This window comes from Tiliqua scincoides, chromosome 7 (genome assembly GCF_035046505.1).
Source record: "Tiliqua scincoides isolate rTilSci1 chromosome 7, rTilSci1.hap2, whole genome shotgun sequence".
Taxonomy (NCBI): Eukaryota; Metazoa; Chordata; class Lepidosauria; order Squamata; family Scincidae; genus Tiliqua; species Tiliqua scincoides.
Window position 1 is genome coordinate 6,054,403 of NC_089827.1, and position 16,076 is coordinate 6,070,478.

The window sequence follows — 16,076 nt, forward strand, 5'->3', positions numbered from 1 at the left end:
GGTTGGCTTCAGGGATCAGCATCCATGGATAGCTGCCAAGGCCCCAAGGTTCTCAGAAGCAGAGGGGTAACTTGGGCAGAGCCTGAGAGGCACATGCCCTGGGCGCTATGCCAGGGGGGAACATGACTGCCCCCAGGCTCCACCCAGTCACCTTCAGGTTCTCCTCAAAGGGCAGGATGCTACTGGCTTTGCATACCCCATTCTGTATTCTGTGGAGCCTCCACAGAAGACGGAACAGGGCAGGTGAATTCTCCACCCTCCAGGGAGAACATGGAAGTGACATCATGATGTTACATGGCATCTGTTGAAAACCTTCAGTCTCGAAAGACTCTGGTATCGCGCTCTGAATGGTGGTTCTGGAACAGCGTCTAGTGTGGCTGAAAAGGCCAATCTGGGAGTGACAATCCCTTCCACACCGGGAGCAAGTGCAGTCTGTCCCTGGTCTGTCTCCCTGGCTATGGGCCTTCCTTCTTTGCCTCTTTGCCTCAGACTGTTGGCCAAGTGTCTCTTCAAACTGGGAAAGGCCATGCTGCACAGCCTGCCTCCAAGCGGGCCGCTCAGAGGTCAGGGTTTCCCACCTGTTGAGGTCCACTCCTAAGGCCTTCAGATCCCTCTTGCAGATGTCCTTGTATCGCAGCTGTGGTCTACCTGTAGGGCGCTTTCCTTGCACAAGTTCCCCATAGAGGAGATCCTTTGGGATCCAGCCATCATCCATTCTCACGACATGACCGAGCCAACGCAGGCGTCTCTGTTTCAGCAGTGCATACATGCTAGGGATTCCAGCTCATTCCAGGACTGTGTTGTTTGGAACTTTGTCCTGCCAGGTGATGCCGAGGATGCGTCGGAGGCAGCGCTTGTGGAAAGCATTCAGTTTCCTCTCCTGTTGTGAGCGTAGAGTCCACGACTCGCTGCAGTACAGAAGTGTACTCAGGACACAAGCTCTGTAGACCTGGATCTTGGTATGTTCCATCAGCTTCTTGTTGGACCAGACTCTCTTTGTGAGTCTGGAAAACGTGGTAGCTGCTTTACCGATGCGCTTGTTTAGCTCGGTATCAGGAGAAAGAGTGTCGGAGATCGTTGAGCCAAGGTACACAAAGTCATGGACAACCTCCAGTTCATGCGCAGAGATTGTAATGCAGGGAGGTGAGTCCACATCCTGAACCATGACCTGCGTTTTCTTAAGGCTGATCGTCAGTCCAAAATCTTGGCAGGCCTTGCTAAAACGATCCATGAGCTGCTGGAGATCTTTGGCAGAGTGGGTAGTGACAGCTGCATCGTCGGCAAAGAGGAAGTCACGCAGACATTTCAGCATTACATGGCATTACATTACATGTAATGTAATGTACATTCAGCATTACATTCAGCATTACATGGCATCATGATGTCACAATGTCACATGGCATCATGTCATCTCTGCCCTAGGTGCTGGGAAGGATACTTCTGAAGTCTGACCACCTCTGTGTCCATGTCCAGGGCCGGCCCACTTATGAGACAAGATGAAGCAGGCTGCCTCTGGCAGCACCCTGTGCCCATCTATCACCTCCGCAGCTGCCTCACTTTGTCCCCATTTGCCCCCTCACCTGATCCTCCTGCCTGTGCCGCTCTGTAGTTTGAAAGAAAGTCACAGAATGGGACAGAGTAAGGAAGCGAAGAGAAGCATCACTCCACTTCCATATCTCTTGGTTTCCTTGTTCTGACCCGTTCTGACCCATTACTTTAAAAACAGCATGGCAGAAGCTGAATGAGGATGCAGGTAAGCTGGGAACACAGGGAGGGAGGGAGGTGTAGTGACAATGAGGACAAATAAACATTGTAAAGCATTTTATGCACAGAGGAGAGCTAGAGAGGAAATGCTGAATAGCAATCTGCTGCTCTACATTCAGTCTATCTGAAAGAGAAATAAATTACAATGGGAAAGAAGCCGGCAGAATTACTGCCTGAAAATGCTGCTGCAAATTTCCTGCCACAGGAAATGAAGCAAAGGGACCCAGGGACATGAAAGAGCACCGAGCAGCATCGCAGACCCCTGAGGGGTGGCTCAGAATCAGTCTCATGTGTATTTTGACACAGGAAGGGAGTCGAAGGAACATGTCTTGGGAGATGCAACTCTGCAGAAAACTCCCCATGCAAAAGCAGGGTAAGCCGGAAACAGGCCCGGCTCCAGTCTGGACTGTTGTTGATGTATAAAAAAAAAAAATTAACCTGATTATAATAAAAGAAAGAAAGAGAAAAAAAGAAAACACAATAAAATGAAAAGAAAAACAAACAAAAACATTTAAAAAGTTTAAAAGTACAGATAAAGAAAACCTATAATATTGTAGCAAGAGCAAAGTCAAATATTCTTACAGCTTTAAATCTTAATAATCTAAATTCCCACCCATGTATACGTTATTTCTCCCACAGCCCTTTTCAACTTGTTATTCCGGAATAATGTTCTCTGTCCCTTAAAATCTAATCTTCAAAACTAAGATTCAATCTTCAAAACTAACTAATCTTCAAAACTTCAAATCTAATCTTCAAAATGGGCCACAATCCCATCCACGCTTTCCTGAGAGTAAGCAACATTGACTTTAATGAGACTTACTTCTGAGTAGACAAACATAGGCTTGTCTCTTTCATGCAGAAAGTCAATAATGGGTTTCCAGGTTCTGCATAAAATTTGGATTGCTGTTGTATTGTTTTAAACATTTTAACACATAGACAAAGACTAAGCAAATACAATCCATTCTGCTTTTGTGTGCATGTGCAGGCTACAGAACACCACAATAGTGAAATGCAGAGAGAATTGGTGGTGGTGAGGGGGTAAGGCTACTTATTTAATGTGTTTCTTGAAAAGATTTAAATCCCACCTTTTCCCTTCACTCTTCAGAGCACTCAAGTCAGCTTGCAAACATCCATAAAGCACATTAAAACCGTGGAACTCGAACCACAAGAATCCAGCAGAATAAAACACAAGTAAAAGAATAAGATACATGGTTAGCAACCTTCAGTCTGGAAAGACTATGGTAGAAGCCTACAGCACCCGGTATTCCCAGGCGGTCTCCCATCCAAGTACTAACCAGGCCTGACCCTGCTTAGCTTCCGAGATCAGACGAGATCGAGCATGTGCAGGGTGTAAAATGGGTACAAAACCCTTCAAAAACAGCAACCAAAAATAAATATATGCAACAGCAGAATAAACCCGTAACACCAAGAGAGTAAAACAAAATCACTACAAAACAGAGATGCATCGTATCTAAAAGAGCCACCTGGAAATACAGCATTACCAAACAGGCAGAGAAAGCATAGAAGCACATGAATGCATGGAACTTACCCTGCACATGCCTGATCTTGTCTGATCTCGGAAGCTAAGCAGGGTCAGGCCTGGTTAGTATTTGGATGGAAGACCACCTGAGAATACCAGGTGCTGTAGGCTTCTACCATAGTCTTTCGAGACTGAAGGTTGCCAACCAACCATTTTCAGAGTTCACTGCACATGTGTGCAGGTTGTGGGCCAAGCCGACCACCGCAGCAGGCCCAGGTGAAGATTGGGTGCTGCCTGATGCAGACCTGTTCCTTTGTGCCTCCCCACCATTGCACCATTCTCCACCAAGACCCCTCCCCCCTCCTCTCACACTGGCACATCTTCAAAACTGGCCAGTGTGTGTGTATGTGGTTGGGCGGGGGAGTGTCATAGGAAAGATTCTCCCAAGTCAATGGTTTTGAATGAGCATCGGTATGAAATGGAAGCAGGTGACTCCAGTGGCCACCAGCGTCTCTTCCAGCTACATGGCAACACTTCTTCGCTGCAGTGCTGGAGGAGAAGGTAAGCTATACGGACTATGTAGAAATATATCTTAATATTAATAAAGAGGACAAGATAGGTGTGGAAGGAAGCACAGCCTTAAATTGCCACATTAAGATCAAATTGGGTTTGGAGCATTTCTGTGATATGCTAAGATGTAGCACATCTCATGGCACAATCCTATCCCGCCCACTTCCCCCCCCCCCACTGCACTAGCACAGCACGCACTCCGCTGGCACAGACTGTGGCAAACATGCCATAAGACACATTGCAACAGCGCAGTCAGGTCAAAAGGACAAATGTTTCCTCTGCTCAAGGAGAGCTCTAGCAGCTGAAATTCCCCCACAAGATGCAATGGAAGTTGCACCAGCGCCGCTGCATTGGTGCAGGAGAATTTACGTACGATTGGGCTACCCATTGCTATTTAAACGGTAGCATTGTGCAGCTTGTCCATGAAAAGGGGGAGCGCTCCCAGGAACCATTTCTGTCTCAAATGTCTTTGAGATGTTTGTTTGTTCTGAGAAGAACACTTTGCAAAAATAAATGCAAAGCACCAACATTTCCTTCCAAAACCCTCAAACTATATAGCGCACCAGACACTGACATTTTGCGAGCAATTGCTCTTTACTGGTTTTCTACACGTTTTGAATGCAGGCGATATTTATTTGTCAAAACATTGCTGGTGTTTGTGCAATAGATTTTCCGGGAATGGAAAATGCTCTGCTTTGCTTTCGTAGTCATGTCACTGCACAACTGGGGTGAACCTGGGAATGCATGCTGTGCAGCAAAATTCCCTATGTGTCTAGAGGACAACTCGACAACTTTTCCCCCACCTGAATACGTGAATCTGAGACTACCTTGGCACTCTCACCGTGGACTACCTCTACAATACGTGATAATGATGACCTTTGAGAACACGCACCACTGGACAGAATGGAGCAAGCGGACTCAAGATGACCCTACTAATGAAATCTGAAAGGGAGAAAAAATGGACCCTTTTTGGAATTTAATCTGAAAAGATATCAATGGATGACGGCAGATGGAACAGTGAAATATCTGCAGATTCCAACGACCATCTGGCCACAATCCATTATCCATCTGATTTCAAGTTGTTATTATTATTATTTGTCTGCTATCACTAAGGGCTTGTTATTTATCTTGTTAAGCCACACCTGCTTTTAACATGAAGACCTTCACAAATCCAGGCAGTATATATAATTTATGGAAGTCCTTTTCGTGTCCTTAGTGTTGTCTGCCAGGCATCTAAAGAACAAGCATTGCTCTCCGCTTAGATAGCCGATTAATTAATTTCTTCATTCCACTTCCCTGGATTGCAGCCTTGGGTTACAGGTGTAAAAATGATCTATTTCTTGCAGGTTATCATTTGTCAAGCTAAATACCGCAAATTTCTGAGTAGTCCCTTTTTTTATCCAATGTTTAATAGTTACTCTCCCCAAACTTTCCTATCTGATCTCAAAAACTAATCACTTGTGTGTGTGTGTACGTGTGTGTGTGTGTGTGTGTGTGTGTGTGTGTGTGGCAGTCAGTGTAAATGGCAAGAATTCACCTGCATGTCTTTAAATTCCCTGCACAGTGAATTGTCCTCATTTGATTTCTTCGTGTTTAATTATATATTTAAAAGATAAACAGAAATACAGGCGTTCTTAAGCAGCAACATCCACACGGTAAATAGTCATTTATGTTCCCCATAGACAGAAACTAGGCTGATGCAATGCATTCGTTGGCAACAACGTACAAACACTGGGTCTAGTTCTACAGGTGGAGTATGGTAGTCTTGTGGCAGGTTATAAGTTTCCATGGTGAAGGAGACATTTGTTGAATTAGAGATGAGGCTGTTAGGCAAATTTTAGGGCCTTCAGGATCCAACCAAAGCCACATCCAATAATGTCTAGGAAATGCTCTGAGGCTTGGGGAGGCCTGTGCATCAGAACACCTCCCAGATGCAACTGGAAGTCAGGCATGAGAACTGGAAGTGGCTTCCCATTGTGTGAAGTGGGCCATGCGCCATGTGTGGTCCCTGGGGGGGGGGACAGGGGGCTGACATGTCCACAATATAATTGCAGTGCCAAAATCTAGCCCCCCCCCATAGACTCCAACATCAGCAAATTTGGGTATCCATGGAGGGTCCTACAACAGACCCCCGCAGATGCTGAGGGCCCACTGTACAAAGTAGATACCAACACAAATGTATTATATTACAGAACTTCAGTGATATTAGTGAATATCAATGAAAATCTTCAAAATTAACCTTCTAGAATTCCACTACCATGCTTTACCTAAAGCATGTGCTTGTTCCAGTGGGATCCAGAACCCAAAGTAACCCCTGCTGAGAAAAAAAAAAATAGCACAGGTGGGAAAAGGGCTCCACTATTGGCTTCCAATTACCCTGGTGGAGAAATGGACAAAATGTTGTATGTTAACATAGATTCATTTTGAAAGTTGTTTAATGTTGTCTCTATGATAATCTTTATATGGATGCTTTCAGGAAAAGCACAGCTATGACAGATGAAATTTTGGGGATGCAGAGGGAGTACAAAACATGCTCTTCTTATTGACTGGTTGTGAATTCCTTGAGGGTTGGTGGTACTGGGGATGTGTCTAGTTTATAGAAGTGTTGAGAGTTCGGAATAGTTGGCTTCTGTGTGGTCAGAGGTTGGCAATTGGCAAGTGACGGGTAGGAAGAAAGTAGGTGATTGATAGGAAGCAAGACGGAGTAACCAAAGAGATACAAGAGGTGTGAACTGCATATACTAGGGTAAGAGCTGCATTTTTATGGATCATTTTATTTTACATCCACCATTTGGTTGGTATATTGTCATTGTTTCAAATAAAGGTATTGCATTGCCTTGACAGTGCGAATTGGAGGACAATCGCTATGCAGAAGTCATGATGATACAGTCCTAAAAATTTGGAAGCTCAGTAAGAGAGAGAGAGAGAGAGCGAGAGAGAGAGAGAGAGAGAGAGAGAGAGAGAGAGAGAGAGAGAGAGAGAGCAGTGGTGTAGCTTGAGGGTATGCAAAGCACTAAGTTTTGCAGGGAGCCTCCCCACACATGCAAGGGGCCCTTCCCCGTCCCCTTCGGAGCCATTCCAGCCCACGAGAGCAAAATGGAGGCAACATCTCTGTTTTGCTCTCATGGCCTAGAATGGCTCCAAAGGGGAGGGGCCACTTGCACGCTGCGGTGAGGCTCCCTGCAATACTTTGTGCTTTGCACCCCCTCTAGCTGCACCACTGGCTCCTGCTCCTATTATTTCTCTTGCTTTGAGTATTGCAGCACATGGTTAGCATATGAGAGGCATGCCTCCCTTATGAGTGCTGGAGTTAGTGGAAGAGAGATCCCTCTTAACATTTAATATTGTTATGCAGGCAGACTCAGCACTTTGCTTGGGCATTCTTCTCTTGTGTGTGTGTGTGTGTGTGTGTGTCCAGAAAAGCATTAACTTGTTTGCAAGCAACTCAGTTTCTATGGAAATGATCAGCCATGCTTAAATCAATTTTGTATCCTTTTACTCAAGAAAAAGAAATCATTCCTTGTTGTGTCAAGGGGGCTTTCTCCAACAAGGTTCCGTAATAGGCTCTCTCTTCATGCAAGTCAGCAGTGATGTGTTCCATTACTTGTATTGACTTAGTGCTGCTCCAAATATCATCATCATCATAACTAGGTATTTATATACCACCTTTCTGGTCATCGGATTACTCCTCTGACTTTATTCAAGGTGGTTTACATAGGCAGGCATTTCTGAATCCATCAAGGGGATTTTTACAATCATAGAGGTTCTCTCTTTCAAGAACCAACCACATTTCAAAATGGACCTTCCTGGTTTGGTCTCCCTTCTGGCCTCCAGTTCTCCCACGCAGGCTGACAAGCAGCTCCATCTCTCACACGGAGGGCAGCCAAGACGCTTCTTGCTCACACCAAGAGCAGGTGGAATCACTCAGCTGGGCTTGTCAGCTGCTTCAAGGTCTCGCCATTCTCAGCCGTTCAGGGAGCTGCCGGTGTCCTCGAACTGGCGACCTTCTGATGTTATCTTCGGGCTAACGGAGGCTCTACCTCCGTTAGAGGTATATATTCACTGAACTTTGGGTTGCTTCATGGGAGAGGAGTTGGGAGGTAGGGTGGCAGTTTATCAGGGTCCCACAAGATTTGAGTAAATTTGAGGGTTGTTTATGAGTATGAATCCTATGGCAGCCAAACCATTTGTTGAGTTTCTCAATTTTTAAAAAAATATTTTGTTATGAGATTCTCTTGCAATATTTACTATGTATTGATCACTGTTAGTCACTTGTTAGGGGCTGAATGAAGTGGTAGGAATCCCTAGATAAAGAGGGATGGTGATTACATGAATAATTCGATTTGGAATTCAACTACACATTGCCAGATATCTCATTACTTTTTAAAACCTTCTCTCCAACCAAGCAATTCTTTGCAGGGAATGTTAAAAGAGGGAAATTAAGGGCTTCTCTTTAATCAATGTACTAATAGTCGGAAAATGAGAGGATTCTGCCCAGCCCTGGTGATGCTGCACCCATAAAGGTCCAGCAAGTAGCCTGAGATAGAGGGAGACAACAGACAACAAGGGCATACTGTCCAGTTCTTGATCAAGAATGCTGAAAACAAGGTGACCCAGACAAGTCTTTCAGGAGCAGTCACCAGAAAGCAGGAAAATGGTTCCAATATCAACTTTGGGTAAATTGAATTCTTACATATTCCTTCGGCCTGCCTACTTCCCTTAGCCTCTATCACTTTGCAGTAGAGCAGAGAGTCTTCAAGGAACAGTCGCCTGACCTGGGGGTCTCACACTCTGTCACTTCCTGCTATCACTCACTGTACATGTTTCCTGCACTGCTGAAGAGTCTCTATGTCAGGCCCTATGACCAGGGAGGTCAGTCCCTGGGTGACATCAGAGGAAGCAGCTTTACAAAGTCTGTTTTGGGCAGTCTAACTTGGAAGGTCAAGCATGGGGAGCTGGGAAGAAGAGGCTGTGGAGGTGACATGACCCAGGTAAGTTTGGGAACTTACTGGTCTAATGGAAAAATATTATTTATCCAGGCTATATAAGAAATCAAGGCACAATCAACCTCATGGGTTGAGTAGCATGTCGACGTCTTTGGGCAGGAGGTCTGGTCTATAGGGCTGAGCCTCCATTTGCCTGAAGGTCACATCCGAAGGTCACCAGTTCGAGGCTACCAGCACCGTGCGACCTTGAAGGAGCTGACAAGCTGAGCCGAGTTCTTCCATCTGCTCTGAGCGTGGGAGGAGGGAGGCCAGAATGTGCGACCAGATCAAGAAAGGAACATCTGAATGTTGTGGTTTCTTGAAAGATAGAAACCTTCTTTCAAACTGTAAAAATCCCTTCGGGGATTTAAAAATTGCCTGCCTATGTAAAGCGCCTTGAATAAAGTCTAAGGAGAAATATCTGAGGACCAAGAAAGGCGGTATAGAAATACCTGTATATTATTATTATTATTATTATTATTATTATTATTATTATTATTATTATTATTATTATTATTATTTGCTGACATCAAAACGCCCCATGAGGTTGATTGTGCCTTGACTTCCTCATCGCTTGGCTTAAACCACCATAGTGTGCACTATAGCTCGAAACAAAAACAAAAAGGGTATTTTCATTGTTTGTTTGTGTAGTTCATTTAACAGATTTTTCTTTCCTTTAGTCCAAGAACAACAAATTAAGCTGCCTACTCCCTATCAGCCAACATCACTCCCTATCAGAGCTGCACTCCTACAAAGTCTCCATTCCCAAGTGATTACAATATCAGTGCTTCATTCTCAGGAGAAAAGCAGTCCCAAAACGTTGTTTTGAAAAAGGATACGTGAGCTCAGATTTATTGCTAGATTCTAGCACTAAAAGGGAGAATACGTGATGATCTGCCAGAAGTACGAAGTCGGCAATCCTATGCACATTTACCTGGGAGTGAGCCCCACTGAACGCAATGGGATCTCCTTCTGTGTAGACATGTATAAGATTGGGCTGTAAGATGGCTTTGAGTTCAATCACAGCAGCAAAAGAGATATACGAGATATAAAAAGAGATATACTCGTATTATCTTGTCAGGTACTTAGGCCTCTAAACCAGTAGTTCCCCACCTTTAAGAAACCATGGTTCACTGAGGCAAACATTAGAATTGTCATGGACCACATGCAACCCTCCACTCTCACTCCCCTGAACACAAAAAAAAATGCAATTAAATTTGTAATAATTAGAGATTTATTAGAGATTTATTAATTATTTATAGAGAAGATTCATGGATTGCTGCTTTTCCTGCCAGCTCTGACTGTGGGCGGTCGATTCTCCACCCTCTGTGGTGGTCCACGGGGTTGCTTTTCCTCCCCCCCTCCCAAGGGCTACCAGAGAGGGCAGAGAATGGGCTGCTCACTGCCAGAGATGACACATCAGGGTTGGGAACCAGTGCCCTAGAATGTCACATTGGAGATGCTAGAATTTCCTAAGCTACAAAAGAACAATGGCCAGGGATATGATAACACATCGTGAAGGACTTGGAGGGCAAGAGGAAACGGCCCCTGCCAAATCTCTGCCTTTGACCCCCTAGCTTATGAAACTGCCTTATATTAAGCCATTCCTTTTATCTAACAGGCAGTCCCAACCAATACCAGGGCAGTACCAGTGCCCTGTCGCTGCCCGGGCAATGGCTGTTGCAAATGTGTCATAAGGCATGATGGAGCAGCCGGGAGCAGAGAGGCACTGATGGGAAGGCCAATACCTCCATGCCAATGGGAGGACCAATGGGAGGCTGCAGCTGTAAGTATTCCACTAAGCAGTGGGAAAGTGTTTCTGGGTTGGGGAGGGGGAAGGCAGGGAGTGGTAAAACTGTGCAGGGGGAAGGCATCCATGGAGGTGTTTCAGACCTGGGAGGTGGCACAGACAGTGGCATCTATACCCCCTCCTGGGCCTCAGAGCCCACAATGGGTCTCCTATTTAGCTGGTGCAGCTCTAAGTAGACCCATTGGGGCTGCCGGGGCTCTCTATGGGGTAAGGGAACTGATGTTCTGTTACCCCAAGGAGACCTCCAACTGCAAGATACACTGGAGGCTGTTTTGGCCCTACTGGAACACTGTGCAGAGGCCGAGAATAGGATTGGGCCCTCACTCACTACCAACCACACCACACTGAGGCCCTTCAAGGTCATGGTCGGAGGTATTTCTTAGATGTGCTACTTAAGATGACTCTTAACTGGAGATGCCAAGACCTGGATGTTAGGCCCACTGCATGCAAAACAAGTGCCTGAGCAAGGATGAGATACAACTGTATGATAAACTAATACGTAAAAATGTAACAGTATAAGAGGAAGTTAGGATTGAACAGTAAGATAGCAATATGAACATAGTTCTGAGCACAGTATGATCATTTAAAGAATTAGATTTTTTCATTATCCTTTTTAAAGAGTGGTGCTCACTGCATACTGGAATGGAAGGAAACATCTTGCCCTTACTGGAATTAAAGATGTTTTCATGATTCACGACTTAGAATAACGCACAGTCTGCTTACCACACTCCAGCGAAGTATCTGTGAAGGCAAGTGTTATTAACACAAGAGGGGTCAACAGATGCATTTCTTGAAAGGCCCTATTTTGTGGTCGGCAAAATACGTCAGTACTGAGCAACTCATCGATGTTGTTTTCTTATCTACCTGATGCCCTGATGCTTGTGACCTACCAGCTCTGTCTCTGTTGCATGTAACTAATGCCAGCAAGACCTCCCCTTCTTGCAAGCAAGGCCTTCTATTCAGCCTGCTGTATGAAATGAATTTGACACTCTCTGGTCTAGAGACTGTTGTCTGATCTGCTTGTCGGAGCCAGTATGGGGTCTTCCAACTTGCGTAAAGGGAGAATGTTACCATCCTGGGCTTGTCAAGAGACAAGAAGGAGGAGGTCGACAGGAATTGCTGGAGCCTGAGACAAATTGCAGTTGCGATCCATAAAGTTGTGACACTTGGAATTCAAGTTGAGACCACTGTGTCTTTATTGGGAGAGAGGCAGTAGTGGCAAAATGCAATACCAGTAGGGAGATCTGAATTCAAAACCTGACAAAGGGCACAATCCTAACCAGGTCTACTCAGAAGTAAGTCCTATTTTGTTCAGTGGGGCTTACTCTCAGGAAAGTGTGGTTAGGATTGCAGCCAAACTCACGTGGGAAAAGACTATTGATTGGGGATGCCATTCCTCTTCTTCCAGGCATGTGCTAAAAAGTGCGGTTGTGAATTAATACAAGTAGTCAAGCTGGGCTACACAGCATGTATAGAGTAAGAACATTTAGCTCTTTTGCAACTCTGTGCAAGACTAGGTGGGGTGGGCATAGCTGGAGAATGCAGACAAATGAATGCATATACTTTATAGCTTGATATAAATTTTTGCATCTACACTACTTTGGTCCCTGAGAAGACACAAGTCCTGATATCCTCTGAGGATGGAAAGCAGGTGATTAATTTTTTTCTCTGGTACCCAAACACTGCAAGTTTCAATTTTCATAAATACTTCATGTGATTTGCCTTGAAGCAGCTTATTTTTTATTAAACGGGTATTCTTTCAACCACCCCTCGTAGCTTTGTCCCTCCTAAAAAGTGATTTACTTGTCCTGCGAGTTATGAATTAAAAATGGACCTCTGATAAACTGACCAAATGCTGCTTTCTCATATAGCACCACTGGAACAGAAAGAGCTTTTGAAAAGTGTGGCATGTCTTTACATGCTTCAATGTTGGATGAATGCACACCTAAAATAATTTTCACATTTACAATATGAAAATACCTACCTTTAATGCATTAGTACTGAAATGATTGACAGGTTGTTTTTCTTCTTCTGATCTTAATAAGAAATGTTCAACATTGTGGCTGTCACATCTTTTACCTGATAACAGGTTTTGCTGATATACTTTTTTATAAAGTAGCACTAAGGTACACTCAACAGTATCTTGGCATCCTTCAGTCTCGGAAGACTATGGTGTCACGCTCTGAATGGTGGTTCTGGAACAGAGTGTCCTCTCCAGTGCGCGAAGCCTGGGTAAAGGAGGTATGGAGGATAGGCTCTTACCCATGCAGCAAATCCCCCCTCTCCACGTCACTGAAATGATCCAGTGGAAAGGCAGAGGCCAATACGGTTGGTTCCAGTGGCGTCACAGGAGTTGCCAGAACGTGACTGTGTTCAGCTATGAACTGCCTCAGGGACTCCGGCTCCGGATTTTGCCTCGAGGTTGACTCCTGAAGCCTTTTCCATAACTGGATGTAGCCACAAGGAAGTGGAGGTTTGGGATCAGAGTTTTCCTTCTCTCAGATGAGCTGCCTTCCCAGGCTGACGAGTCCCATCTACCCGGTGGCTGTTTAGTCGCCTCTTACGACTAAACAGTATGAGTAACTAAAAGCCCTAAAACCCTTTCCTTTGCACCTAGAAAAATCAAATCTGATGGATGCACAGGTCAGTGATACCCTCATTTTTTTTTTCTTGGGCAATGGTATGTTAAATTGGGCCACACCACTTCTTTGGAGCCTTGTAGAAGGTTAATTTGAAGCCTGTCTATTTTGAGGCCTGTCTGTCACTCTTAAATGTCCCCAAGCTTTCAAAATGGAATGCATCTCAAGACGGCTTGTCGCAACCAATAAACAAATAAATATTTAGACATGTAAACAAGTATATACACAACCTATTGTGTAAGAATATTCATAATAGTAGGGCATCATGGCTTGCTATCATGGTGCACCATGACATCTCTTGATACCTTCTGGCTGAGGTCCATCTCAGTGTCAGAAAGGCAAAGTCATAGAGCGGTGGGAGTGTCAGACTAGTGCCAAGGAGTGCTGAGCCACAGAGCGACATTTGAGCAAGTCACCATTTTGTATCCTAAACCAGGGGTGTCCAAAGTTTTTGGCTGGAGGGCCACATCAGCTCTGTGGGGCCAGGGGGAAAAAAAAAAAGAATTAATTTACATTTAAAATTTGAATAAATTTGCATAAGTTTACATAAATGAATATATTAAAGATGAACTTGTATGAATAAATGAAGGTCTTGCAATAGCTCAAGGCCTATAAAAGCCCTTGCACAAAGCAAGGCTGGCCTCTCCTTTTCTGCCTCTGCTGCCTCACAGACGTGAAACAGCAAGCAGTGGAGGGAGCCCTCATCCCACAGCTCACACGAGAGGTCAAACAGTCGCCCTCACGGTGAGAGCAGTTGCGTCGGGCCTGTGCGGGCTCCAACAAAACTCCGAAGGGCCAGAGGCTCATTGGAGACTGGGGGCTCCCTGAGGGACGCATTGAGAAGCCTCGAGGGCCGCATGTGGCCCCAGGGCCAGGGTTTGGGCACCCCTGTCCTAACCTAACAGGAATTCGCTGGTAAAGAGGTGTTTTCTTTCGTCTGTTCTAACTCTCCCAATGCTCAATTTTAATGGATGTTCCCTGGTGCTGGTGTTATGTGAGAGGAGAAAGAACGTCCCTCTATCCCCTCTATTCATACCCCCTGCATAATTTTGAACATCTCAATCGTGTCCCCTTTCAGGCACCTGGTGCCTCAGCCCAGAAATTGTTTAGGTCACTCTCTTCTGCACCTTTTCCAGTACCAGTACTTGAGTTCCTGCCCTGCTTTCAATTCCTATGGTGATGTGCCATGTGTAGGAGAAAGAAAGCTGACCAATGTCGGTTCAGGGTCCTGCATCCTGCCAGACCTCTTGCCTTTCATTCTAGAGTAAGCCACATGAGTTCCCTAAGAACAATTTTATATTTGCTGCTGTGTGGGCCACCTTTATCAATGTTCCCATTAGATGTCCTAACCTATAATTACTGTCTTCACTGCTGAAGAAATGTAGCATTTTCATTTGCAATGATGAATGTACTGCAGTTTTTTTAAAAGTTCCTGAGTGTATTATTAGCACATGAGAGACAGAAAGAAAGAGATGCAGAAAAGGGGATTAGCACAGGGGGATTTCTTTATTATATATTCAATTTATTATTAAGTGCTTCTATCTTTTTTGATACAGCCCCCCCCCCTTTGAACAAGTTATAGCTTTTATTGGATTAGAGAGGGCACTAAAGATGCATGTTTCAATCATACATTAAGTGAACTACAAGTCATGATTCACATCAGGATCGCCACCAGGGTGGGACATCTTTAAAGCCTCTCCTATCTCACAAAGAAATGAAAACCACTTTGTGCAGGGAGGAGGGGGAGAAGGAAAGTGAGCAACACATGAATCATGATCACAGCCACCACTTGCTGTCCTTTGCATGGCTGGACTGTTTTTAACCCCTGCTAAAAACCCTTCTTTTATTTAGCAGGGGGAGAGTAACTGGCCCACCTCACCCCAGCAGTATCTTTTCTAGTGGCTGTATGCTGGTGTTGCATCTTTTTGTATGGTGAGCCCTTTCGGGACAGGGAGCCATTAGATATTTGATTTTCTCTGTAAACCGCTTTGTGAACTTTTTGTTGAAAAGCGGTATATAAATACTGTTGTTGTTGTTTAACTCAGAGGTTCCCAAAGTGTCCATCACGACACCTGAGGGCATCATGGAACTGGGGCATGGAGAGATGCACCACCGTCTTGGACCTCATGAAATTTTGTGAGATTTGGGTGTCACCATCTTGGATCTCATGAAATTTTGTGAGACGTGGGTGCCGCCATCTGAGTCTCTTGAGATTTTGCAAGATCCAGTATGTTGGCATCCAGCTAACCTGGGAAGAAGAAGCTACAGGAGTATTATGACCTAGATAAGTTAGGGAACCACTGTTTCAACTTAATGTGAGCCAACTTGAGAGCCTCTTAGTTGATGGAAAAGCCCTATTGCAAATGTCCGGACAAATGAGATTTGTGCCAATGATTGCTGGTGATTGAGAGAGACAGGAGTGATGAAGCAATTAGATATCTTCCTTGCCCTACTGTAGATTCACCCTGCTCTTTCATCTTCTGAATCACAGTGCCCACAAATAAGTGGACTACCTGATCCTAGCTTTCTCCTACAGGAAAAAAGATATATTGCATACAGGTGAGGCCTCAGTATCCACAAGGGATCCTTTCTCAGACCACCTGCAGATATGAAAATTGTGGATACTGAAATCCACGGTTTCGATACTGAAATCCTTGATTTCAACCAGAGCTATGCACCTCCAGAGGCTTTCTGAAGCCAACCGTGCACCTCTGCGTGTCCTAAAAGGTCAAGAAAATGCTTCCCTGGGCCTCCAAATGCCTTAAAAGGCATTAAAAAGTCACTTCTGCTTTCCCTCCAGAAACTGGAAGATGCTTTTTTTTTTGTTT

General features: G+C 44.8%; 1 pseudogene; it reads right to left on the minus strand.

Annotated features, from left to right (window-relative positions):
* Nucleotides 1–3,010: 3,010 nt before the first annotated feature.
* LOC136657801 (5S ribosomal RNA) lies at nucleotides 3,011–3,131 on the minus strand (annotated as a pseudogene).
* Between the last annotated feature and the right edge of the window lie 12,945 nt (nucleotides 3,132–16,076).